The sequence below is a fragment of the Bombus fervidus genome, chromosome 5 (assembly GCF_041682495.2).
Source record: "Bombus fervidus isolate BK054 chromosome 5, iyBomFerv1, whole genome shotgun sequence".
NCBI lineage: Eukaryota > Metazoa > Arthropoda > Insecta > Hymenoptera > Apidae > Bombus > Bombus fervidus.
Genome location: NC_091521.1, coordinates 7215793 through 7242392, shown reverse-complemented (window position 1 = coordinate 7242392; position 26600 = coordinate 7215793). Strand labels below are relative to the sequence as shown.

General features: G+C 31.2%; 2 long non-coding RNA genes across 4 annotated transcripts in view; one reads left to right on the top strand and one right to left on the bottom strand.

Moving 5' to 3' along the window:
* Positions 1 to 26600, top strand: part of LOC139987743 (uncharacterized) — a 52441-nt gene that overhangs the window by 2567 nt on the left and 23274 nt on the right. The window lies entirely within an intron of this gene.
* Positions 10998 to 23099, bottom strand: LOC139987275 (uncharacterized). Its single transcript, XR_011799820.1, has 3 exons — positions 22784 to 23099; positions 15461 to 16267; positions 10998 to 11627 (listed from the first exon to the last, which is right to left on the bottom strand). It is a non-coding gene; the product is annotated as an uncharacterized lncRNA (long non-coding RNA).

Below are 26600 nucleotides of genomic sequence, written 5' to 3'. Positions count from 1 at the left end.
ATAAGATTGTATTGCTATTCATAATGTAAGTACAAGTCAATCGTTTTATTTTGTTTCAAAAGTAAAGCTTTATACGATAAAAAGTTATTTTCTCATTTTAACTTGTTCTATAAAATCTCCATAAAATCTCTTGCACTGCTCTTGTATAGTAATAAAGCAATGATATTGAAATTTTATACTAAAGTGAAGAAAAGAATATTTTATATATTACATATATTATATATTTAATTAATATTTATATTCCAAAGAATATTTTTTTCTCTTTGTATATGCCCCAAGATAAATAATATTGTAGATGATAAATAGAAATCATTTATTAATTATTTATCAATTACTTATTGATTGTTTTTCTGTTTGCAAGAAAATATATGTTCATTTATCATGATTTTCTGTTATTAATTCGTATTATAATTTATATTATCGACAAATTTCGAAGTAATTATTTATTGGTAAATCGACAGCGAATGTTTTATTCATTTTCTTATTCATTCGTAAATTAATGCTGTTACGCAATATATGAGTTCTGAACAAAGATATCTATATATGATTATTGAATAATAAATTCACTCTCCTTTCAATAATGTATTACACATAGATATATAAACATTTTAGAAATAAGATTGAAGTAATTTCAAGTAACTTAAAAAATTGAGTTTTATTAAATTCTAATTTTAGATAACTTAAAAACTTTAATTTTTTATTTTAAATAACATACACATTTGTTTTATTTTGAGATACGACAGAAATCGTTATAATTTTATTTATAATACCTATATAATTGTATTATTATTTAGAAATTTCACGAGAGTTCATTAGAAGGTTTATGAAATATAAAAGTATACGTTCAAAAAATTGTGTATAAGGATACAAGCTGTTTTAAAAAGATGGGATATTTAACATACGTATTAACGGCAGATGTAAAAGAAAGTAGAAACAAAAACTGGAATTTTATATGAATTTATAATTACTCTAACTGTAATTGCATACACTGTTATGAGAGTGCAAACTTTTCGAGAAATTTTTGGGTCGAATGTAGAAGAGGAACATTTTGTAGCTATTTTCTCATTATTTTAAAAGTATATCGTTAAATGGAAAACGTTAAGAATATTATAAAACTTATGAATACCATCCAATGAAAATTGTAAGAAATATTCATACAAGTCAGCGATCCTTTTTGTACCATTTGGTAATTTTAGTTATAAATAAAGTTAGAAATTTCTCTATTACGAAATATTCTCATTAAAAATATAGATTGAAATATGTCATATCGTATTAAAGACGGAACTAAAAGTAATTATCAAAAGCATTTACAACGTATAATACATATCCATCCATATTGTATAAACATACGCGACGTACGTTTATGCTTAAATAGTGCACGGTCAATAGTATACTAGCTTTTAAAACAAAACATGTTAAGTTTAGTTAAATATTCTCCAGTTTCAATTTCAACATCAAAATCTAATTTGAATATTCAAAACTATGAATATCGAAATTTGTCTTGTGATAATTCTAATGATGTTATTGTATTGTCATAAGTGCTTCTCGTTTACATTATATTGATTATGTAAACAGTGGAAAGCTTAAATTATTGAAATTTGATCTAATGCATGCTCTAATTAGTGCTATTAAAATGTACTCGTAGTTGATTAATCGATATTATTATTTTATTAATCTTCAAAATTTTTGCTGTTAAAGACTAAAAAAAATACGCGATTTTAATTTAAATTGAATTTTCGAAACACACATTGGCAAACATTGGCATGCACATATTATCTGTGCACATTATGCAGATAGCGAGTATATGTACAAAGGAAACCTTATCAAAGTTATATCCAAACGTCGTCTACATCAGTGTGCTATTATTCGCCTAATCGTTGTCTCCGTAATACACATGTTCCTCTTGAAAATTGAGTTTCACACGTCGAACTAATTTAATCTTTTTATTCTTTCATTTTTCATTCTAAAGTTTAGTCAGCTGTATTTTCAGGGCAAACAGTTGAATCACTAACTATTATTCGTTTTTCAAATAAAATAATTCTTTAAAGGTCACTGTAATTATTAATTCAGACGTAACTAATATTAAGAAATGGAAATTGAAACTGACGTAATTTCCTCATCTTCACTTTATTAAAAATCTTGAACTGAAATTAACAGAATTTATTAATTCATTATTTCATTCTATTGATTCTTTCTCAATTTTAGATGAAACAGATTTTAAATGGAACAATGTAGATGAGTAAATTAAATAAAGTATGTATCGTCATAAAAGCAGGTGTAAAATTACGTTTTATAGTAAAAGTATTGACTTTGTGACCTACATATGGTGTCCTATATTGATTTAGGCATATGTCGATATATGTCAATACCTCGATGAGTACTATAAGCTTCCAGAGCTTTTAACGTCTTTTTTTTTTTTTTTTTTTTTTAATACGTCGTATAATATCTAACACGTATAGTAAAGAATATTTAATTTATGTTTTAAAAGGATAAAGTCACAAAATGTCTCTTTTATATGTTTTTTTAACGTATTTTACTGTCAAAAATAGAACAAAGATCTCATATACGCATAAGTTATACATTTTTCGCTTTTTTAAAAACCGTTTTACTAATCTCTATTAAAAAGTTGTAATGAAAATTCAAAATATAAAATAAATGATGGTTAATGGATTCATTTTTAATGCGATACAAGGCAAGAATATGTACATAAATAACGTATACGTTTTCTACTGATTTACAGCAGTAAGCATAACGCATTAAGTGTATTGAATAATAAATAGACTCGCTGAATAAATCCGATAATACATTGATGTTACATTATATCTCATATTTCGAGATAATATCGATTCTATAGCTTGTATTGGCGTACAATGTAAATTTCGTTTATCTATTTTTGCCCTGTCCAGAGAAGAAAACAGAAAGCCATTGCCATTTTCCTCACATATTGTGCTTTTATTGTAACCTTTTAATACACCTTTTAAGAAGCTTTGTTTCATAAAAAACAAAAAAGCTGTGTTTCATGAAATATAAAAATAACTATGATTTGCAGGAAGGAGGTCAAATAAAATACATGTTTTAATTTAAAAAATTAGGAAATTTTTACACAAGTACGTTGACAAAAAATAAAGAGTGGGTGATTATTCTCAAAATTAGTTCCATATATTCGTTTTCTCTTCAATGAAAAAGTTGGCACGAACTTCTCAAATAACCTGACACAATTCCACTTTTTGTGGGAAATGAAAAAGAAGAAAAATTAGATTTAATAGTACTCCGATGTTCTTTATTTGTTACATAATTTATTTATTTCCAGAGCTCTTTTGCGCAATTTAACTAATATTATTAATGAAATTTTACGAGTCATAAGGTCCCAAGTCATAACTTAGTAGTTAACGATATTAATACATGAATATGTATCTTGGTTACGCAGCAGTAACAAATCTGGTAATAAAATGAATAAAATTTCACAAGTAAATTTCATACATTATTGTAAGTTATTTATTTGTTCCGTTTAATATAAAATTATAAAATTGTAAAAGAAGCCTATAATATAGAAATTTTCTAAATAAATTTCACAAGCTGTAGTATCCTATTGAAAAATATTAGAATCATAAAAGAAAAGTATATTACCTATGAATTGTTAAATTTTAATCAATTTTCTAATAGTTGGCAAATCATCGTGGAAGAGGGAAGCCAGAAAATGTAGTCATTAGAAAAATGACAAGGCGAAAGGTTAAAGACATCGAAACGCGTTATGACCTGTACAGATGGCAAAAGTCTTTACCGTCGGTTCGCATGAGCGGAATCTTTGATGCTCAGTTGACACGTAATTTCCTCGCCTTCTTCCTTCATTCTCGCCGCGCGAACCCGGGAAACGGAGTAAGTTTCGACGAAGAGATCCGATGCCGGGCATCTCGACGTTCAAACTTATTCCTTTCACCGTGAAATCGAATGATTCCTCTTGGATTTCATCTCAACGGTGACGACTCGAAGAGGAAACGACTGTCGTGACTCGAGCGATTCAACAGTCTAAGTGTCTACCAATAACAGCTATATTACAAATTCTAAATTGTCACTGTAAATCAAACTTGATGATCTTAGATAACTTAAAAATATTTTCGTGCAAATACGAGTCAAATTTTGATTTGTTTAGGGCCCTCAAATTAAATCACAGAGGGTTGACTATTTATTGGATTATATACTTGCTATTTATTGATTATATAGTATATGATTGCTTATTTATTGGATTATATTGTATATATACAATGTATATTAACTATACAATTTATTTCATGATATAGATATGTTATGGCAATAGAGAAGCAAAAGTAAATTGATAGTCATTTGCACGAAAGACAAGTTTATATAGATAAATTTTATAGTATAATCGTCGAATTTCTGCAGATACTTTTTATTATATTAACTTCTTACTATAATCCTTTATTCCGTGTAAGATGCAATGATCATTACTCATAGTAAAATCGCGTCTCAGTTATAATCAATGTGAAACACTGTATCAAATGGAACACGTCCGTAACACGAAACACGATATGGGAGAGTCTGCTAATCGATGTCGGATTAATAGATTCGTGTTTCTCAAATGGACATACATGGCCATGGTATTATCTTCCTCGCAAAGGAGACCAGTATCCGCGGGGATAATCAATCGATGGTACCTAGATCTTGATCAAAACTGATGTTTGTAATGGGAGAAGACCAAAGTAGGAAATCTGTAAATTGCAAATGGGTCCTATGAAGCTGCTATAACTATAAATAATCCTTACAACCGATGATTAGTTTCGAAGGAGGAAGTGCTCTAATAGTAAGCGCACCGCAACGTGCGCCTTATGATTATCTATAATCACAAAGGAAGAGTAAATCTGAAATTTCTTAATAAAACTCTGCAGATATTTAAAATTTTGATCTCTTCTCAGTCATAGCGAATAATTAATGGATATATTCTTACAGCATTTTACATTTCCTATGGTGATTTATTGAATTAAGTATATTGCAACAAAGAAAAGGATATAGTATTTTATATCACAAACTAGTTTACTTTCGGTACTTTTCTATTCAAAATATTTTTCATCTCTATCGATTCATATTTTCCATATTTCTATACATTTGTAAGAATGTTAATAATACCATTAGCATTAGTAAAATACGATCATCAAAATTTGTTTAAATGTACTATTGAATGAGAACAATCTGATTAATTAAGCTATATAAAAATTATTCGTAATCAATCAATGATGGATAATAATTATTTACCTGATTGCACGATAACGTGATCATGTAAACGTAGTATGAGACACTGAGACACGTTCTGTTCTAATGAAATGATTACTATACAGAAGTGTTTATGTACGTTTACATCCAGTTGTGTCTACGGCAACTGTTGTGTAAACATGTAAATAGCATACATCCAGGTGCATTCATATGAAGCTTATGTTAGCTCAGAAATCCTATAAGGGATGTATCGATATCTGTCACGCAGGGAGCAAATTGATTATGTTATACAAACATAACAGTTGATGAAAGCATGCTTCACAGTACCTACAATATTTTCCAAATACAGAGGAATAAAATAAAATGATGCTGGTTTCAACTATAATAATTATCTTGGATATTTTTACGCAAAGATTGCGTTCGTTTGATTACAAAACAAAAATTTTTGGATAATTATGTACATGATAAATATAAGTCGATTTAAACTTGACTTCAATATCAACGAATCACGTATTTAATTATAATATCTTGTTGATAATTTTCATAATGAACAATTGAAAAGCATGAATAATTTGATAACTCCGCAAGAAGATCGTAGTTTATTGATATTTAGTCACTAGTTTGCAATTAATTTACATATATTAATAATATTCATTTACTGTTACGATAAATCAGAATGTAATTACGAGCGATAATTAACTTAATGGACCCTCAATTTAATTACAAAACAAAAAATTTGAAAAAAGAATTAAATTGATTATATATAGCTGACTAAAAATTTAATCTCGGAGGAACTACTTTTCTATTTCTTACCTTTTCTGGAAATCTAGAAGTGGGTAACTATTTTTGTTGGTTATTACGTATTTCATATCACTTCATTAATTTGGTATAAATACTATTGACAAATATACTTACAGAACACAAATGTCAGACACTTTCCTGTTCTCTTCTTTCTCCGAAAGATTTAAGTTATTCTAGAATCATTTTTCTACCCCTCTTTTAGCTTCAATTTTCCTCCCGTCGTCGTTAGTGTTTCAAATTCGCCTGATTAGAGGAAGAAAATGGTCGTTTTAAGTTAATTGGATCATCCAGGCAAAGTGAGCTTCTGCAGTGACGCAATTTCACACTCGAGCCTCAACGATAATTAAACGGCCTATGCATGTAGTTGGGCTATGTCGATCTCTTCTTTCTTCACTGATCTGCTAAACTACCATGACTAATATTATGGCATTACTAATAAGACCATTCTTTCGGTTCCTCGTGAATTCGCATCTCTTTCATCCAGAAAATGCGACAATCAGTTTTTATAAAACAAACCCCATTTTGTTTCCGTATTGGGTTTTTGAAGAGGTACCGAACAGGCAATGAAATATTGAGTTACGTTAAAAGCCGTTCATAGAGTGAAAACGATGGAATATTTATTGGATTTGTACGAGAATAAAGTAATAGTCCCTTGCTTTGTGCAATCGTTTATTCTTTTATAGGTGCTCTTTTGTGAGAGATTTGAATAATGTAATTGTATACTATTTTAGTATATGCACTGGTATTCTTTCCAAGGAGGATGTTTCCTTTAACAATGACGTTAATCATGATTGAAATGAATGGCATCAGTAAAATTGTAGTAACCCAGCAATGTTTCCAAATACTAATTTATAAAGTCTAAAATAAGGTTATACAAATTTTTTTATTATTTTCTTCTGTCAAGACAATTTTTATTTTCAATAGTGGTATTTATTTTAGCACAGTAATTATTGATTCGTTTCTCTTTTTAAATCTTCTTTGTCGAAACGCACAAATTCAAGAACACAATAGCAGTAATAGTAGAAGGATTGCGCGCGTCAATAACAGCCAATCTGTTAATAGATTAATAGTCAGAGCTGCGTTGCATGGGATATCGTGAATTAATAAAAGTTGATTAAAATAAATCACAGTGAGTATTTGATATTTATGTTCATGGTATATTCGCGGTGCATGTGTACCAATTATGCATATACACAGTTATGCGCGAATATTAAGATATTTGCTGGCAGGTAATAGAAATTTAAGCCTTTTAATATTATATATGCTTTATAATTTCAAACGTTAAACAACAAAATGAAAGAGTATTATTTCACTCACATCATGCATGCTTTATAATGTAAAATAATTATTGTACGTTATCGTACTTACAGAAAAAGGCCATGCTATAATGGATGTAATGTTTTTACAAATACAAAGAATTATAAAGTTTTCGAATAAATATAATCACTGTTATTTATATTCGACCGTGTATGTACGTAGATAGAAAATTACATCGAAAGGGAAGCTTAATTAGTTCCGTTTATTACATTTACTTTCTTATCAAATTAACTTCCTTATCATAAAAGTTGGTTTCTCGGTGGTTCGTATTTATGGAATTATTTCAAAGCACGATTTGGGAATTAATGTCTTCAATGCTCTGTTAATTAACACTCTAGCTCAATTAACGAAAAAGTGTATTCGAGAATCGTTTCTTCCGCTCTTTATAATGACACGCTATTACACGAATCGAAGAACGTCTCTGGAAAACTTTTCTCGGCTCCTCGGTAAGCTGAAACCGCAATCCCAGTATCCTTTTTCCTCTTAATTAAATTTATTGGACTTCGAACTTTTCAATCGATTATTACATCAAACGTAATTACCTCACCTCCATTCAGAGTATTATCGACTATATTATATCTGAAAGAAACTGGGAATTCGGATTCTGCAATAGCTATTTCATTTGCTCGTTCAACGTTTTCTATTTCAACTATATCGTTAGAAACATTTTTTTTATTTGTTTATGAAGGAACCAAAATTCGTAATTCTGATATTAACGAGATGATAAACTACGCTAGAAATTACGCTAATAATCAGAAAATGTATCTGATACAACACTGAAGTAGGTTCCAAATTTGTTGAAAAACGTATGTTCTATATAATTTTTTAATACAATATCAAATCTATCTTCTTATATTCATATTTATCTATGTATGTCACGATTTTTCGATCGAACTTCGTTTAGAGTCGTACAATATCCTTTGAATGAAAGTTTACTAGAATCACGCAAAGTTCCTGAAATTGAAATTTGCTGGAATCCTAACAAAATATTCTTTACGTAAATACTTTCCTGAAAAATTAAATTTTATTGACAATAAGTACAGATGCATATTTAGTGCACATTTAATTGAATATTATAATGAATCTGATATCTCCTGTTCTTTATAGTTTCGATTGAAACTAACAACGAGATTACGTGTCTCGTATCGCATTCGCGAATAGAATCTATCCAGAGCTTCGTCGTTGATAGACGAAGTTTATATTAGAAAAGTTTTTATGTTTTCTACTGGTTGTATAGGCCCATCCTTTTACCTCTGTACCTGTCCTCTCCCGTAACACGATTGAGTCTCGTGACCTATTCGTGTTATAAAAATATTCCATTTCCGTGTAAGATGAAGCACAGCTTGTATTATTCCTTTTATGACCAATGGTGTGATTTTCATAACACATAAATAGTATCTACAAATTCATTTTGTGTTCTATTTTAATCAGTTGACTGCGTTCGATGTGTATATGCATCAATCCAAAACTTTATTTCGGGGCGGTTGACGTGTAAAATAGAAAATTACCATCTACTATAAAAACTCAAAATTTTAATGGAACTATTATCCCAGTAAAACTATGACGTACTTAAAAAAAAAAAGAAAAGAATTTGAAAAAAAAGAAAAGGTTTGATTATTTGATTATTCTTTTCGGTATATCGGTTATACTCCATATAATGTATTGCTTTTTACAAATTGAGTTGATTATTTTCCTCAATGCATCGGTTATTCTCTGATTTGTTTTGTGCACTTTACTCCGTATGTCGGCTATTCCTCGAATTGTTTTGTGTACTTTGTTATTTATTGGCAATTTTTAATAACAATATCTTCTTTCAACAATGAATTGTTAATTTTTTACCGAGTAAAAATGTAATACTTCCTTGTTTCGCTTTACCTTCTTGGTAAAATTTTTAATATACCCTGTGGCTGACGTATATACTCATCATTGCTTGATTTTACCTGCGTAGCCTGTAACGAATTTTTAAGATTAAACGCCGCAATTAACAAGTTAATATCTTAATATTACGATCGAATAAAACAGAATAAATAATTTAATAACATGGAGCAGATAATGCGGAAAATTATTATACAAATTAGTATCAAATGGAAAATATAACTATGTTTGAAGTATGTAATGTTCTCAAATTTCCTCTAAATGTAATAATGGATATATGTAAATTTTGTAGAAGCAAACGATTAAAATTTAAACTTTATTTCACAAATTCATTTTATTATATTGATAGAGCAATTCAATATCGAATCGCACAAAGGTGTAACGCAAATATATTAAATGCAATTAGCATTTTCGATGTTTACCTCATAAATATGTATTCACATTATTATATTGGAACAATGAATCGTTAAAATTTTGCGCAAGAACGTGACATAAATAATTTAATTAATTAATTATAATTGTTAATGAAGAGCAAAGCTAATTACACAAACATGTTGTTAGCACGTTTCAAATAGAAATTTTTATAGCATATTCGAACGAAATGTTAGGGGTATTATAATACCCTGCGCCATTTATGATTATGGCAACTTAATTATTTGATAATCTTTAAAATATATAAAATATTAGTAAAATATATAATATTAACGTAGAAAAATTTTTGATAAAAGAATATAAAAATTTGTTTATTTTAAAGCTTGATTATCGTTAAGCTAAACTTATTTTTCAACTAAAAAAATATAAGAATTTATTTCTTTTAAAACTTTAGGCAAGAAATACTGTAACATTTTGGAAAACTATAACAAAGCTCTTAATCCCCGAAAACTGCGTTAAATTTCAAAAAAAGTTGCTACAATCCTAAGTCCCTCTATGCAAAAAAATCTTCTTTATTTTCCATCCTTAATGAGTATTTTTCCTGATTGCTTTTTTATATATGTACGTAACATGTATTGTTGTATCTACAATTTACTCAAGTGTTCAAGTTCAAAGCGTGGCAGCAAGTCGAAGTTTCGGTCATTACTTAAGTACAGGACATACCGGTAATTTACGATTGTCTGGCCGTGTGCGGTCGATCGTCCGTGAATTACATTTTGTATATGCGTACATCGTGCGGTCGCACACATGTGCAATTGTTGCTAAAGCATCCGTGACGTACAACGGTCAGGTCAAAGTTCCTCCCAAACTCTCGTTAGGCAAGAAGAGAGAGAGACCGAGGGATTAACAAGACAGCGGACAAACAGAGAGTATAGTTATGTAAAACACGACCAAACATTAAGATATAGAGCAAGGAGAGAAACGAGGGAAGAAAAGAAGAGTGAGAATTTAAAGGAAAATGTAAGATTGCAAAGAATGAAAAAGAGGAGAAGAATAATAGATATTCGCAAAAATCTTCGTACAGCGTATAAAAAGATTATTCTCATGAAAATAAAATGCTACGAAATTTCACTAAGTTTGAATTATTTTATTATCTTTTATATAGAAATAAATATATTACGAGTTTAATTTTTACTTAATTGCTTTCAATTGTTTGCTTAAATAGAAATGGCTTTTTATAAGCTGTACGAAGACTTTTGTGAATAATTAATATGTAATAAGTAACGATTAATCCAATCTGCTGGAAAAGTTATTCTTGCCTGTACAAAGTTAGACAGAGATACATAAATCTGAATAATTTTCTTATGTTCTATGTTCAAAGGGTGATTAATAACAAATACTTCTAATTTACTAAAAATTTATTTCGTCACATATAAAAGTAATCCTTTACATGGCTTTGATATAACGTTCAGAAACTCATTCGTACATTTGAGCAAAGTTCTAATCGAGTGACAATTAAATTCGATTTCCCCAAGAGTAAACCAATTCGTTTCCATGAAATTTTTTCGTCATCGTGGTTAAGAAACTACGCAAGATCATATCTGTACGCCGTATTGTCGAATGGTTACTCCTAACAAAATTGTCAAATTTATCCTCCATTTCTTTAGAAAAAATAATTTTTACCAGAGGTTTGCCCAGACAATTTTAAACCATTCTTATATCTAATTTTTCTTTTACACAACTTTCACATATCGTCGGGTAAGATTGATTCAAATAGTTACGTAAAATTATGGAAGATCTAAGGTCGCACTGCGACTTTACAACTTATTCTGGTATCTTTACACGGACACTACGAATTTTCTTTAATTTCACCACTCTCCTTGTTAAAAGATTTATTCCTTTTTTTCTGTAATTTTGCTTATAGGTATGAAAGGTTACAGTCGACCACGAATATCGCGCTTAAATTAATTATGTAAATGAAATCTTAAAATACTTTCTAGCTCAAGTCCACGAGCCAAAGGACAGACATATTTCATCTGAAACAGACATTAAAAAGTAGTTAGAATATTGCGTGTTCATAAAAAATGTGTCTAAATTGGAACAGCGTAAAAATAATTAAATCAGATGAGACCTAGGTGTCTCGTTTAAACAAGACATTCTGCATATTATATTGCACGAAATTATATAATACTCAAACTTATTTGCATAATCATTAGAGAAGGATTGAATATAAATATTTTATTGTATTTATCTTTTTTAATTGTATTTCTATTTACATTTTGGAATTGGATAATATATATGTATATGTAACGAGTACATATGCATTACTAAAAACAATTTCATTCACAACTCAAACATTACGATGAATACTAGCCTTAAGCAATTAAACTTCGGATCTCATCATAAAGTGAAAATGATTATTTTAGTACGTATATGCACAAGTGTACATAAATGTAACTACAGTCGTCTCATCGAAACGATCGCGATAGTTCGTTTGAAATTCAAACAAAACTGTGGCGAACTACCAATCTCCTTCGCAGAGACCAAACCTCATCCTCTTGCAAATACGCTGTTCGAACGTGTACGAGAATCTCTTGGCCAGATTAGAAAAGACTTTTTTCAACCAATATGTAGTTGGACGAGACGTGACAGCTTTTCTTTGTGTCCTATATGATGTCTCATCACTCTTTTTCCTATCAATGACCAGTGATTATTATTTTTCAAAAATATCGCTGAAATTTACATGCAGATATTCCAACTATTTGAGATTTCAGTTATTTTAAGAGAAACTTTTTCAAATAATTTTCTGTTTTACTACGTTACTATTTTTTTGTATTAAATCAGTCGTGAAAGTTTATTATCTGACGCACCATGAACAAAAAATAATGGTCCACGGGTAACATTTGTATTGCACTTTTATCAAATACAGAGGCAGTTACAGAGATATTCGTCAAGGGAGGGAAAGCTGTTCTCTGTTCTCTATACAGAGCATGTGCTGGAGTGATGTAATTTCTAGTCTAACATGGTGTAGCTAGTTCGTAAAATACACGAGTTTCGACATTGTACGCTCGCGTTCGTCTCGTAAATCTGTTAGCCCCAAGAAGTACGTAATTAGTTCTCACTGTATTAGAGCAATAAATTTAATGAAATGTACCGCATTGATAGAAAGTTTCCACTGAACTGAAAGATTTCTCCTTTCCAGTGGATTAACTCTTTCAGTAACATTAATGCAATTTTTCTACCACTTCTATTTCACAGTTTCTTATATGGTGCCATAAAAACTGTGTAAATGTCGTAAATAGAATTATTCCTGACGGAAGACAGTAAATCTATTTCTTTCAATTGATAAAAATATAAAATGTAGAATAGAAACAGAACTAAAATTAAAATTTTTAATTACTTTTTTGTATTAGTAATGTCAAAGACGTGTTTAATGTTTGTATTTGAAAATTTGAAAGAATTTGAAAGAATAGCCAGTTATGTTTTTTATTGTAACAAGTATGATTCAGTTAAGATGTTACTCAAGATTTATAAATTATGAGTTAATAGACAATTTAGAGATCATATTAAATTAAAATATTTTCTAGTAAGTCATTTTTCAGTCAGAATCTTTCTTAAACATAGAATTAAATTCCAATATTAATTAAATCCGTAATTTGGTAATTGCGTTGTGAGAAAACGTATCTATATGGTGGATCAGTTTTTTGAAAAATTTATGTTTCATGCATGCAGAATATTTTAGTATATTATCAAATACTTCTATATATGGAATAACTGGAAATTATTCTTTATCCTAATAAGATATAATGAAAAAACACAAATGTTGTAATTTTTACAAGTTCGTATAAAATAATGTAATATTTCTTAAAGTTCAATTTAACGACAAAAGATTTTACTAGATCGTAAAATTAATTCGTACGAATGCTTTTAGTCAGTACAGTATATGTAAAATGTGATGTAAAAACACAGAAAACTTGCTCCGTTGTTTAGTAGTATCTTTGAATCATCATCATCGCGAGAGTAGCTTCCTTCCACTATGTTTTTGCTTTCGTTCCTTCCAACTCAACCGGAAACCAGGTAATCGCTTTGATCAAGCTACCGCTTTTCGCTATGTAAATTTTTTTAAATCCGCTCATGTATGTTTCGTTTGATTCGACTGACTGAAACGCGAATGCGCGAAATTTCCCTTTCTCGGTTCTGTTACTATTGAAATATACTATCCTAGCTTTCAGCCATAGAAAACTTCGCAAAAGACGCTTTCCCTTGGAAACCTTTGCTTTTATCACGTTGCTCTTCTATCTGTATTTTATTTCGATTCATATCATTAATAATCGCATGTGAAATGAAAGACAACGCACTAAATTTGTTCCTTGTTATCTTTTATATGTTACACAGCAAAAATTTTTAATTATATAGAACATTTTTATCGAATCCATTTGACTATGTGTCTAAACAAATAAAATTAGTAATAGCATAACACGAGTCACAATATTTTAAGAAAAGAATTTATTTCATTCTAATACGGTAAAATAATTATTCTTGTAAAATTGTAAGACCCAGCGGAATAGAACTCCTATAATAAATATTTTTATCGCTGTTTGGAATTACCAGAGAGAAACTAGAAATAAAAAATAGAAATTTATTTATTTGGCTTTATTCGGTAGTTTGGAAAATAGCAATTTGTGTTCCATGTTGTCTATGTTCTCGATAATAACTACCATATAATTTATTGATAATACAAGAATAATACAAGCGGAGGTTTATATTCGAATGAGTATAAATAAACCGTAAAATATCAAGAACACTCAGTGAACTGATTTTATTAAAAGCAACTTTAAATATTGAAATTTCAACATCATCGCATGTAAACCATTTTTTGTCTTTTTTTTTTTTTTTTAGATATTTTGAATAACAATATCGAACGTGGGGGTACATAAATGATTAAAATTTTAAAAATTTCAAGTTAATATTTCAACGGTGTTTTTCTTCTCTTTCTATTTTTAATTATCGATGTTTTCCTTTGTTGAATTGTGTGAAATAATTTCCGTTACCACCAATGTACTTCTAAGTTACGTGGCACTTTGCCTGACGTACATCAAAATGTCTACCCCTGTTTAATCAATATATCAGCAACTAATTACAATAACTTCCTGGTCTCAGTGATTATTATTGTGTTATGTAAATTTAATCAACCGTAAAATAATTGAGGCGCTTCGTTGCGCAGCTTGTTACGGGGCTGGCCGACGCAAGATACCAATCGACCATAAATAAATTTCGCAATTCTAAATTAGTAATTCACGCGAATAACGACAGTCATAATCGGTATATCAATTTGAGTACAGTTCGTGCATTGATTTTATTCGATGAAACTTTATGCTCGTATGCTGTAATAAAATATTACTTTCATGCAATAATTTACGAAAACATCAAATGTTTTATTTGTTCGTTAAAAATATTTATTCCTTATAAAATAAGCATTTGTGTTGAAAAATTTCGCAACGATAGATTTGTTTCCTCTTGGAGAACAAAACTTTTCAACGCATAACAATATACAACGAACCTTCCATTATATTCTTTACTAACCACATCGCAATAAATTATACAAGAATAAGTGAAAAGCTGAAATGTATCGGAAATTTGTTGTAATATATTAGAGTATATGGAAGTAATACATTATCATAAAGCGGTGGTTCAACAATTTTCAAAATCCTGATTTAATTTTCAATCGAATATTATTTACGTGTATTTCATTTATTGATTATAAATGCTGAAGTTAATGAAGTTAATGAATAATGAAGTTAACAAAATTACACTAACTCTTTCTCACGTATAAATCAATTACGTAAACAATTATATGATGAACAATTACCTGATAAATTCTGGGACGATTATCGATACAACGTGCCTCACGTTCTGCTCCTAGTAACACAAGGCGCACAGAAGAAGATTAATATCGTACCACCGCCAAGGATTAAAGCGATCATGGCCAAGATCGTCCATACGGTAGAGGCTGCAGTCACACGGGCAGATAATAGTCTTTTGGCCGCTGGCAAGCCGACAACCTCGTCGGTACTCAAACCTAATCTCTTGGTCTTGCTGAGCAAGAACTTGAGACGCCGCGATGCCTTCTCACAGGACATCTTGGACGTCCTATTCTACTGTACTTTCCAAACTTTCTCAAATTATGTTCCCTCGATATTTATCATTATATTCAAGTCACACGATATTTTTTGGCATTCTTTATGTTCTCGTGTTATTTTCTACTTTTTCTCTTTCCATGAAAAATAAATTTTTCTTTGTTGATATGAATTGTATTTTTTAAAATATTCCACAATGAATGTTCCCAGAGAGAGAATTATTACATGAGGATTTCAGTGACTCGTTTCTTTAGAGATGATATAGCGATGATGTCCTCTTGCATCGTGTAGCTTTATTTCAATTAATCTGTATTCAGTGTGACAATATAGAACGTTGGACTTTCTTAAGATGATTCGAAGATGGTAACTGGCACAGTTTTATTTATGGACTTTTTCTAACAGAAACGTTCCAGGGCAACATTTATTATATTTTCCACGATTAATCCAAAGTATAGTTTACCACCTGACAATGATATATCAATCCCTGGCTACATGGAAAATGAATGGCATTGTGAACCTCCTTAATCCTTTGTAAAACGCTGCGAACAGAACAAAATGGAATTTTTTAGTAATTTCCATCACGAAGAATTGAATGATTAACGGACAAATACTACTCGGTTAAAGTAAAAAAAGAAAAAAGGATTGAATATAAATTTGAAATAAATAAAAATCTGTCACCTGACAAAATTGCAAATTTTATAAAATCGATATTTACGAGCTTGTTTTTTATGGAAATATATAATTGCGTGTGAAAGTGTTTTGATGAACAGATTGGTGTTTTTCTACATTTCTCGCATCTTTTATTTCTGTCATAAGGGAAACGACAGAACTTTCTTGGTTATCTGATATAATGTATAGTTCCCTCAGGTAGCGTCACACTGATGGAGACATTTTTCCTATTCCTCGAAATAACGCTGGATGCTTTAGAGAGTTCATTTGACCGATCATGGTCTTTCGAACGTTTCCGCTCGCAATTCGGGAATAACGATGTTCCAGATTAGTTTTAGAAATTGGGAGGAATAAGCAGTCACAGAGAATGAGATCTCTAAGGATGAATTTAGAAAAAAATTTGTTACAAAAGTTCTGCTAAAATTTACGAAAAATCTATTGATTCGAGAACGTTACAACTTGGATAATTAATAACAAGGATTATAATAGAAAGTATTTATTTCCGTCGTGGTATACACCATAAATATCGGAAAAATGTACAACTTGTCATCAGAAATATCTGCCAGTTACGATTTTGTGTCTTCCTATCAATTTTTATATACATATTATTTTTAGTATGTTCGATAAATATTTGACATAGATTTATTCGAATCTGAAGCTTGAACAATGAATACTGTTTCATATTTTTATCTCATATTTTTATATTAAGTAATTCCTCATGAATTAAATAACGTTCTGCATAAAAATATCCAAATATTGCATTTCAGTTTAAAATAAATAAAATTGTTTACCTCTCCAATTGTTCTAAGCATCAAGAATTTGACAGTTTATACATTGAAATGCAGTTCTGCACATTGGTTTCGTTTGTTTTTCAACGATTTTTTAAAATATCTTCCGGAGGAAATGCGTTCTGTACCGTTTGATTTTCTAGCTATACCTCCTTGTTATTCACTACGTACTGAAACACGATAAAAAAAAAAAGAGTCGCAAGAAAAATAGGAGAAGAAATATTTTATACGTATTTCGGAATAAAACTTCAGAAATCTATAGATTTTATATTACTCGAGATAGAAATTAAGAAAATTGCTCAAATATAATTCGTGCAGTTGTAAATTAAATTGAAAATTGAAAGGTCGAAAGTTACGTTAAAAGCATTCAATGCAGTTACTTTCTTTATTAGTATGAGATAGTTGAACACGACAATACATTGATTTCGAGCATTTACGTTTAATCCGTGCCAAGTGTTCTCAGTCCGATCTCAATTCTCGTTTCTCAGTCTCTTTACCCGTAGGCTAATTACGTCACTTAATTATAGAGAGTTTTTGCAGCAGTCTGACGCGTCCACACCCTTTGAAAAGTAGTCAGCAGTGTAAGCGAATTTCAAAGGAGAATCAAGAAAGAGAAAATTAGGGAAGATAAAAAGGGAATTATAATCCCATCGATACGTATTTTGTCCGAGAATAAAGGACATCGATGCATTAAGCATAAAATGCGTTAATTCTTTTCCTGAACTTCGAACTTCCTGCTTCATCATTCTAAAATTATTGAAATTTATTATGAATAAAAAGGAAATGTCTATTGATGTGCCTGATGTTGTATTCTTCTCGTGAAACTTTTAGTTAAAAGACTGATTGTGTTACAATGCATTCTATGTAGTCTTTAAATGTATCGATCTGTAAAAATGCATAAAATTAAATGATTAAAATGTTCAACTTAATCAAATTCTCTTCCTATAATATATTATATTATATATTTTATTTCTATATAATTATTTATCTTTATGTATAAATAAAATATGACAGAAATTGAAAATTTCTTTGTATTTATTGTGTAACACAATGGCAAAGATTTCCGATATCCTCTTCTTCTAGAAAAGTCAGCCACGTGAAATTTTTTTCACGAAATCGTATGATTATTTCTTCAAGGTATTAGAATGGTAGATTTGAAAACGAATTTAACAAAATTCTTAGTTGAATAAATAATATAATATTATTATTCAATTAGTATGAAATTATAACAGCTCCAATAAACAATAGTTGAGAAGTAGACTCATTATCGATTAATTATATAAAATATATCGTAATTATTAATTAATTTATTGGTTGGAAACAAATTTCCGATTGACATTTATGACATTATTTTTCATTTGCATATATTGGATTTTTCACTACTTCCTTAATTAAAAACTAGTAACTGCAATTCTCATAGGTAAATTGAAAGTTAATAGAATAATTTATTCCAAAGAAGTCCTACTATTTTCTCGAATTAGCAAATTCTGAAAACGCTTCAATTTATTAATAAATAATTTGTATTCAATCTTAATTTGTGTACTCGCAAATAACTGTGTTTATACTTTTTTAAGTAGCTTTAATAACCCACTTACGGATCGATCTTTCTACGACAACTTATTTAATGCACATACGAACGCACATAAAATTCTCCAATGTGCAAGTTCTACGATGAACGTGTAAATCCAATATCCAGTCCCCGTATTATAAATTATTTCGGCAAAAAAGTATCGTTTTATGTAGATCCGGGATTGTTGCAGACTTGAAAAATCGCAAGAAATTTGAAAATAATAAAGAATGTGAAGATAAAAAGCGGCGGTTCGCGCGACACGACTACACCCTCTACCCATGATCGCTATAATTCAAAGGAAAAAGTCACGAGAACGAGCTCCCAAGTTCTTGCAATTCATCGCGCTTTTTACTCGCGAGGCTTACGTGCGGATTTCTCGAGTTACCTAACTCATTCTTCGGATGATTACGCCCCACGCTTACACGGAACCCCTTTTACGTACACTCCACCTTTTCTGAGTTACGGCACCCTTCGTAATTACACCGGGGAGATTCGTTACTGCCGCTTGGCCACGCTATTGTACAAATTACTCGATAGAATTTATCGCGCATTCTTAATACAAATTCGTTTCATCGAACGTGACAACGATTATTTCTGCGAAACTTCTATCTAAGCATGATTAAATGAATTCTTATCAAAGACATATTACACGCGGTGAGACACCCGATTGTATCATTTTAATTCACATCCTCTTCAGTTATTGCCTCTACCGAGAAACGTTGCAGATCAAAATTGCATAGTTACAAACAGGATACATTTGACATTAGAAGATGTTGAGTTTACTATCTTAAACGCAATCATGCATTTTTAAGTACATTACCCGATGCAGTTCGCCATTGTTTATAAAGGAGCACTAACCCATTATTTAATTTTATTATATAATTTATATAAAAGAATCATTAATATAGAAAATATTTTACTTTATTGACTTTGATCTTGATTTTAGACGAATGTTTGCTTTATTGCGATGTAATACGTGAATTTATGTTACAACCGTTCATAGTGGCGATTGTTTAATTGTTTCGCGCAGTATAATTATAAGTAGGAATGAATGGTCTAGTACAATCAATTCTGCGATGAACGCAATGACGCTACTTCCACACAAAACACATCTCTTAAGATTTGTAACAGAGAATATATTAATAAATATTGTAGCGATGAAGAGGTTCTGTGCGTTTTTCCTCAGCATACAATTATGACAAGGTGAATAAATTAATTCGAAATAAGTCAGAACGTGGTTGATATGAAATTTTTCAACAAAATAGTGGCCATTATTATATTTTATAAAATTACAGTGAAAATATACATTCCATCATTTACGTGGATTAAATATTTTTTATCTCTCTCTTCATTTTTATCTATTTCGGAAACATCCTGCTCTTTGCGCCAGTATATTATTTTCCTCTACGCTATTTCTCAATCCCTCTGATCTTTATTCTCTTATTTTATCCCCTGCTTTACCTTTTTTTTTTCTTTCTTAAATAATACTCGAGATTATGTTCAAAAATAGCATTCGTAAGATCTCGCCTTTGTGTCTTAGCTCTAATTCTGTTATGTATTTTCTCATTATATTCTACCGAACCGGTAATCTTACGTAATAAAGACTGTTGCGTACAAATTCTCCACGGAGATGAAACACACGCTCTTTATGCTAGTGAACCTCTAAGTAGATTTAAGTCACATCCAATGACTGCATTCCTTCCATATGAAATATTTAATATATACCATTATTACCTATACTGGTTTCCAGTGGTATGTAAGCCGATCAAATTTAGATATCTAGAAGTTATTCGAAACTTTGACATTCCGCAAGGTTCGACTCGATTCTAATTAAAAGTAACTTTTCGTAAATTATTCAGCAGATAAAGTACTAAGAACAAAAAAATATTAATATCTCTAAAATAACATCTGTACTTCTTGCTACGTCAATCAGTCGGGATATATATCTTTTCCGATCGAAATCTTTGGATACGTCGAACGATACGTTATAGAATAGCCTTAACCCCAAGTTACAGACGTCTCTTTCTCAGAATTTTTATCATAACCCCGGGCATGTTATCTTCAATCTATTTGCTAATATTATTCGAGGTTGTTTTATAATAAATCGTTATATTATAATAATTAATAAAATATGACTATGCTATCTAATAATGCACTTTTATTTATCAAATTATTTTGTTTTCATTTAAAACGTATCTTTTTTTTATTTTTTATTTCCTAGACATATCGAGGAATAATGAAATAAAATTTTGCATTCCTCTTACTCTGACACGAATGGCTTGTAGTTAGGAATTAAAAATGGAATAATTTTAAGCATAGAATAATCTTAGAAATAGAACAAGTTTAGTTATAGAGAGCTATAAAGGGGCTAACTTCAATTTAACGTTCCATTTGACGAAGAGATTCCACAGTACGTCAAATGTTTCATCCTACTGTCGAATCGATGGAAGTGAACAACACTTAAAAATATAGAAATATTGTACCTGCGTACAGCTCACGATGAAACAGCACGCAGCGTGATTTTTACAAGTGTAAAATGTAAAATCGTGAAACTTTTTTTTAGTATTTGCCTATTGTATAGAGTTGAGTCGTTTAGATATCTGGATTGAAAAAAAAATACGTTTCAAGATCGAGTATCGCTTTAAAATAAAAACGAAAGCCAAAATAAATAGAAAAATTGGAAAAATTGGTTACGCAACAAAAGAATGACGCATTCAAATATTTTTCGTTTTTAGCCTTTGATAAGTCGTAATAGGTCTCGTACGTATATAGGTTTTCCACGTTATTGGTTCTCAGTATCTAGAGGTAGTGCGGACGTTTCGAAAAACTAAAAATATTGAATTTAATTAAGGTATCTTTTTAGATAACGTTCGAAGTGCAACGAAGTATTAATTAAAGCGGAGAAAGGAAAAAGCATGAAACATCAGGAAAAATTATTAAATTAAATAAACTTTATATTTGAGCTTCTGCTACAAAAAGATTTCTATAAAACAGTTTTAATGTCACAAGTACCAACTTTGCAAGCAGTTACTAAGTTACATCGCGAAAGTTCTGCCTTAACATTCATCAAAATTTCAGGTCTTTATTCGAACTGATCCCACTAGACTGAGTGAAGTACATAAATCATGGCAGCGTGAAGTTATGCCGCAGCTGCTTTAGTAACTCCATGTCTGATTTAAATAGCTATCTGATTTCTCTTCACTGAGAAAACATTTTATCGTATATTTTATCGTGTTAAGTGTAAAGCAAGGAATATATATATATATATATATATATATATAATCGTTTAAATTAATTAATTTTAACTAAAAGATACAGAAAAATGAAAGGAAGTTAATGGGATGAAATGAAGTTAAGAATCGTTAATACCAGGATAAAATTATGAGCTTTTGCTCAGTTCATATCATCGTTTTTTACCTACTGAATATTTTATTCAGACAACGTTGCTCATACGTGACTGGGTATCACGAAGTTAGTGGAAGATTGGACTAAATTGTAAAATACAATACAAGCCTATCTTTTAAAGAATTTAGTACCTTATGTAAAGATGTTTTATCTAATTATCAGTATATTTTATCTACTAACTCAAATTTGCTCAAATTATCATTCGATTTAATGAGATTTTATTTTACTTGTAATAATTTTCACAGTTTTAATCTTATTTTAAATCGACGTATCGTCGATTTGCTAGGGAAATGACGTATCTAACAAATCGAAAAAATTGTCTGCTGTGTCCAGTAAAATTACTCTGCTTAATAAAAAGCATGTGAAAACTATTTGATCCTTAATAGCGTAACAATACACATAAATGATATTTTACTAAAAATTCTAAAAATCTATTTATGTATTAACTAAATCGTAAAAGAATTAATTTTCTGATTATTAAACGCTTGAATAATTACCAATTATCTATTTCGAAACAATTTCCTGAATTTATCTTTCTTACTTCAGTCGCTCTTCCAGCAAACTCGCAATATGTACCAGCATAATCAACTATGTACAACGCTGTACAGTAAAGAAAAACTTACTCATGATGAACCTTTGCGATCATCTCCATACGTATAGTAATCAGTTCTGTATACGAAATAATTCACATCACACAGTCACGAGAACGAACGTGATGATATTCCAATAAAAAAAATGACACAACACTCATATACTTCGAGTTTCTTTCTATCTTTCAATTTGCAATCGTTGTCATCATTATATTAGACATTCGCGTAAGAACGAAGAAATAAATACTAAAAGCAAAAACATGGAATTTACGTGTTCGTATTTCGAGCAACCACGTGTCAATCTTGACGCAGAGAGACACCACATACCACATCCTCGATAGACGACGCGATGCTTACTGCCGCGGCAGCGACTAGTAGCGACTCTTTATGGGTTACGGCCTCCCCTCGACCTCGCTCAACCACCCTCTCCACCGACGCTTCTACCTTCGTTTCCACCCCTCTTGTTACTAGAGTGCGGTATATAGATTTAGGCTCGAACTCGAAATTCGACACGAAAGCTTAGTGGAAGCGTGAGAGAATTCTAAAAAATTATTTGTTAAAAACGTTTTATTGATAGATGGATTATTGCGTGGCTGAATCGCTGAAATACTTCATTCGATCGTGACAGTCTTGGAATAGATGTCATATTCTTCTTTACGACACTTTACATAATCAACTTGAATTCGAAATCCAATACAAGAAGTTAGTAGAAGCGATGTGACAGTTTTTGAGAAATTACCTTTTAGAAACTTTTGATAGACGCACGGATCATTGCGTAGTCAAACAAATTACTGCGCGATCGAATCCCGTGCACGATCGGATCACTGCGTTATCGAATCTACAACACAACCAAATACCAAATCAATGCGTGACTGAATCTATTGCGCGATCAAATGTATTGTATGCCTAGATCTCCTACATGGTCGGATCACTGCATTACCGAATCTACTGCGCTATCGAATCACTGCGTGGCCGAATCAGTGCGTGGCCGAATCAGTGCGTGGCCGGATCTACTGCTCGGTCAAATGTACCGCGTGACTAAATCCTCCGTATGGTCGGATCACCGCGTTGCCGAATTTACTGCGTGATAGAGTCACTATGTTAACAAATCTATTACACGCCCGAATCACTACGTGATCGAATCACTGTGGAACCGAATCAATGCGTGACCGAATCTACTGCACGGCCGAATCACTGTAAAGTTGAATCAATGTGCAATCGAATCACTGTGTGGTCGAATTAATGCGTGACCGAATTTACTTTGCGTCCACATCTACTAAACGACTAAACCATTGTGTGGCCGGTTCAATGGGTGACAGAATCTACTGTGTAGAGCAGAATAGCTGTATCTTCAAATCACTACATGACTGAATCTACTGTGCAGCCGAGAATTCGATTACACCGTATAAGAAAACGTGAAACTTCAAGCATTCGGTTTTCTGTACCATGGAATTTAGGAAGAGGAAGCTTGGCTTGAAAACTCCAGGATGTCGTAAATTAGGTTCCCCCAGGTACTACATTGTGGACTAGAGAATCGATTGTTTTGTAACCACGACATAGAGAACGAACATTCTTTGTAGAGTTGTCAAGGAAGACAAACGTTCAACGTTCTTAGTTTATTAAATTTTACTAAACGCTAATCTGATTGAAGGTCTAAGATAATTGCCACGTTGTTTCTCACAGAGTTTCTCCGTGAGCAGGTCTTGTAGAATACCAAAACAATATAAAAGAAACATGGACGGTAAGCTTGGAGTTTAATGAAATGAAAGAAGTTCGATTTGAAATATAAAAACAAGCAAACTCTAGTGAAAATTATTAACTAGCTAAATCGAAAGCTGTTGAGGATATAAAATTATCCTTAGTTTACGATGCAGACAGCACATCTGTTATTTTTGAGAAGTTGGAATTTCCCACATTATAAAGTCTACAACTCAGACCACGTTGACAACATAATTAAGCGCTCGACGGGCCCGCTCAATAGCAAACATGTCATAAACTTCGACACCAGATGAGAACTCGACAACAAACCATCGGACAATATCGCTAACGGGAGTTACGTTACGCACCCTTGACCAGGTACGCACCAGAGGCAGAGTTGCGAGACACCCACGACAGTTCGACAATCGCAGATTGGACAGGCACAGATTCGCAACTCACAGGAAACGTTGACGAAAACCCACCTCCTAGATCGACACCTAAAATATAAATACCAGGTGTTTGAAGTTATGTTCAACATGCTCACGCTTACGTTTGAAGACTCTCACTTCCGTTTAAACTAAACTTACGTTTCATATTAAACATATAAATCACAAGCATACTAGAAATCTTTAATCTCCCTGCACCTTGAGCATTAATATCGTTCAAGGTTCACGACCCCAATAGAACAATTGTAATTTAACTGATCGCCACGTAGTTGAGAGGTCGCAACAAAAGCTGAGATCATTAGCTTTGAATTAAACGTTGAAGTTGATAATAATCAATGATTAATAGCGAGTCGGAACGTTTCGGTTTCTTAGAATAACATTTCTAACGTTTAACCAAGTTTTGGAAGCAGTCGTCATAAACATTCGAAACGAACGATAAATGGTAAAAGTTTGAAAGTTCGTGGCCGCCACAATAAAGTTATTATTTGTTGGTGGTATTAAATTCTCGCAAACAACAAAACATCAGAAGCCTAGCGTGAGAACTTCGAAGTTTCGTCTGGGACTTGTACATGACTGGAAGATCGCTAATGAGTGCGAATGGACTCCTAACGGCGTTAATTGTTGCCACGGGCCAAGACGGAAGTGCTTGCATTCGCGTAAGTTCCCCGTTCAAAACATTGTCATAATCATAGCGGAACTTGGAATAAAGTTTCCAGGAGAATATACACATATACATATACATTTATATGTAGTTCATACAGAAATGTTAATGACTACCGAAATTACTTGGCTACGTTGACAAGTTGGGATACATGCGCGGTCTAATAATTACGATTGTATGGTTGTCAAGGTTAAGCTTTGGCTCTGTTAGAACTTCAAGTTCGGGGACAAGCGTTTAGATTTTGGACGATCGAAATTATTATTAGAGTTATTTACAGAAATTGTTAGTTTTTACACCCATATTGTATTCATAATATAATATAAATCGTTTAAAAATTCCATTAATGCTGTTGTGATCATATTGGTCAAGTTTGAAACCAATCTGAAGATGATATTTGTTACATGATATTTATTACAAACATATATTTAGTAAAAAACTAGCATACACCTTTATTAAATTAGAAATTAAACTTATACATATCTTCGTTGAAATTCTCCATATCTAAGCTGTAACAAACACTATTTAACAAGAAATAACAAGCAAAAATGTATAATAAATGGGTGAGCTAATTCTCAAATGATTAAATTTTCATGTACAGACGATTTTTATTAATTCTCTATCGATTTTTCAAGGAATTATTGTTTACGTTTATGTTACTCATTTATATACTGATGATATCATCGAATAATAAAATCAAAATCGAACAATGATTATTTCGACTTTTGCCTACTGTATGCCGCACTGAAACTATTGTGCCGAGTTTATACTCGACGTAAGGTTGAACGCATGCAAGCGACATTTTCCGTGCAATCCTACTGTCATCATATGTCTTTCTTTGTTTTCGTATTAAGAACAATAAAGATAGACATATGATTGCAGCGATATCACATGGTAAAATATCGTTTGTGAAGTTCCCGCGAGAAAGTAAAATTTACAGTAGTCGCAAACGCGAAAGTAGGAATTTCCAGCATCGAGATTTTCCCGTTAGTGTCGGCTGTAGCTTGTTCCACTTTGAACACGATTTCTCGGTTAAGGAAGCACATCT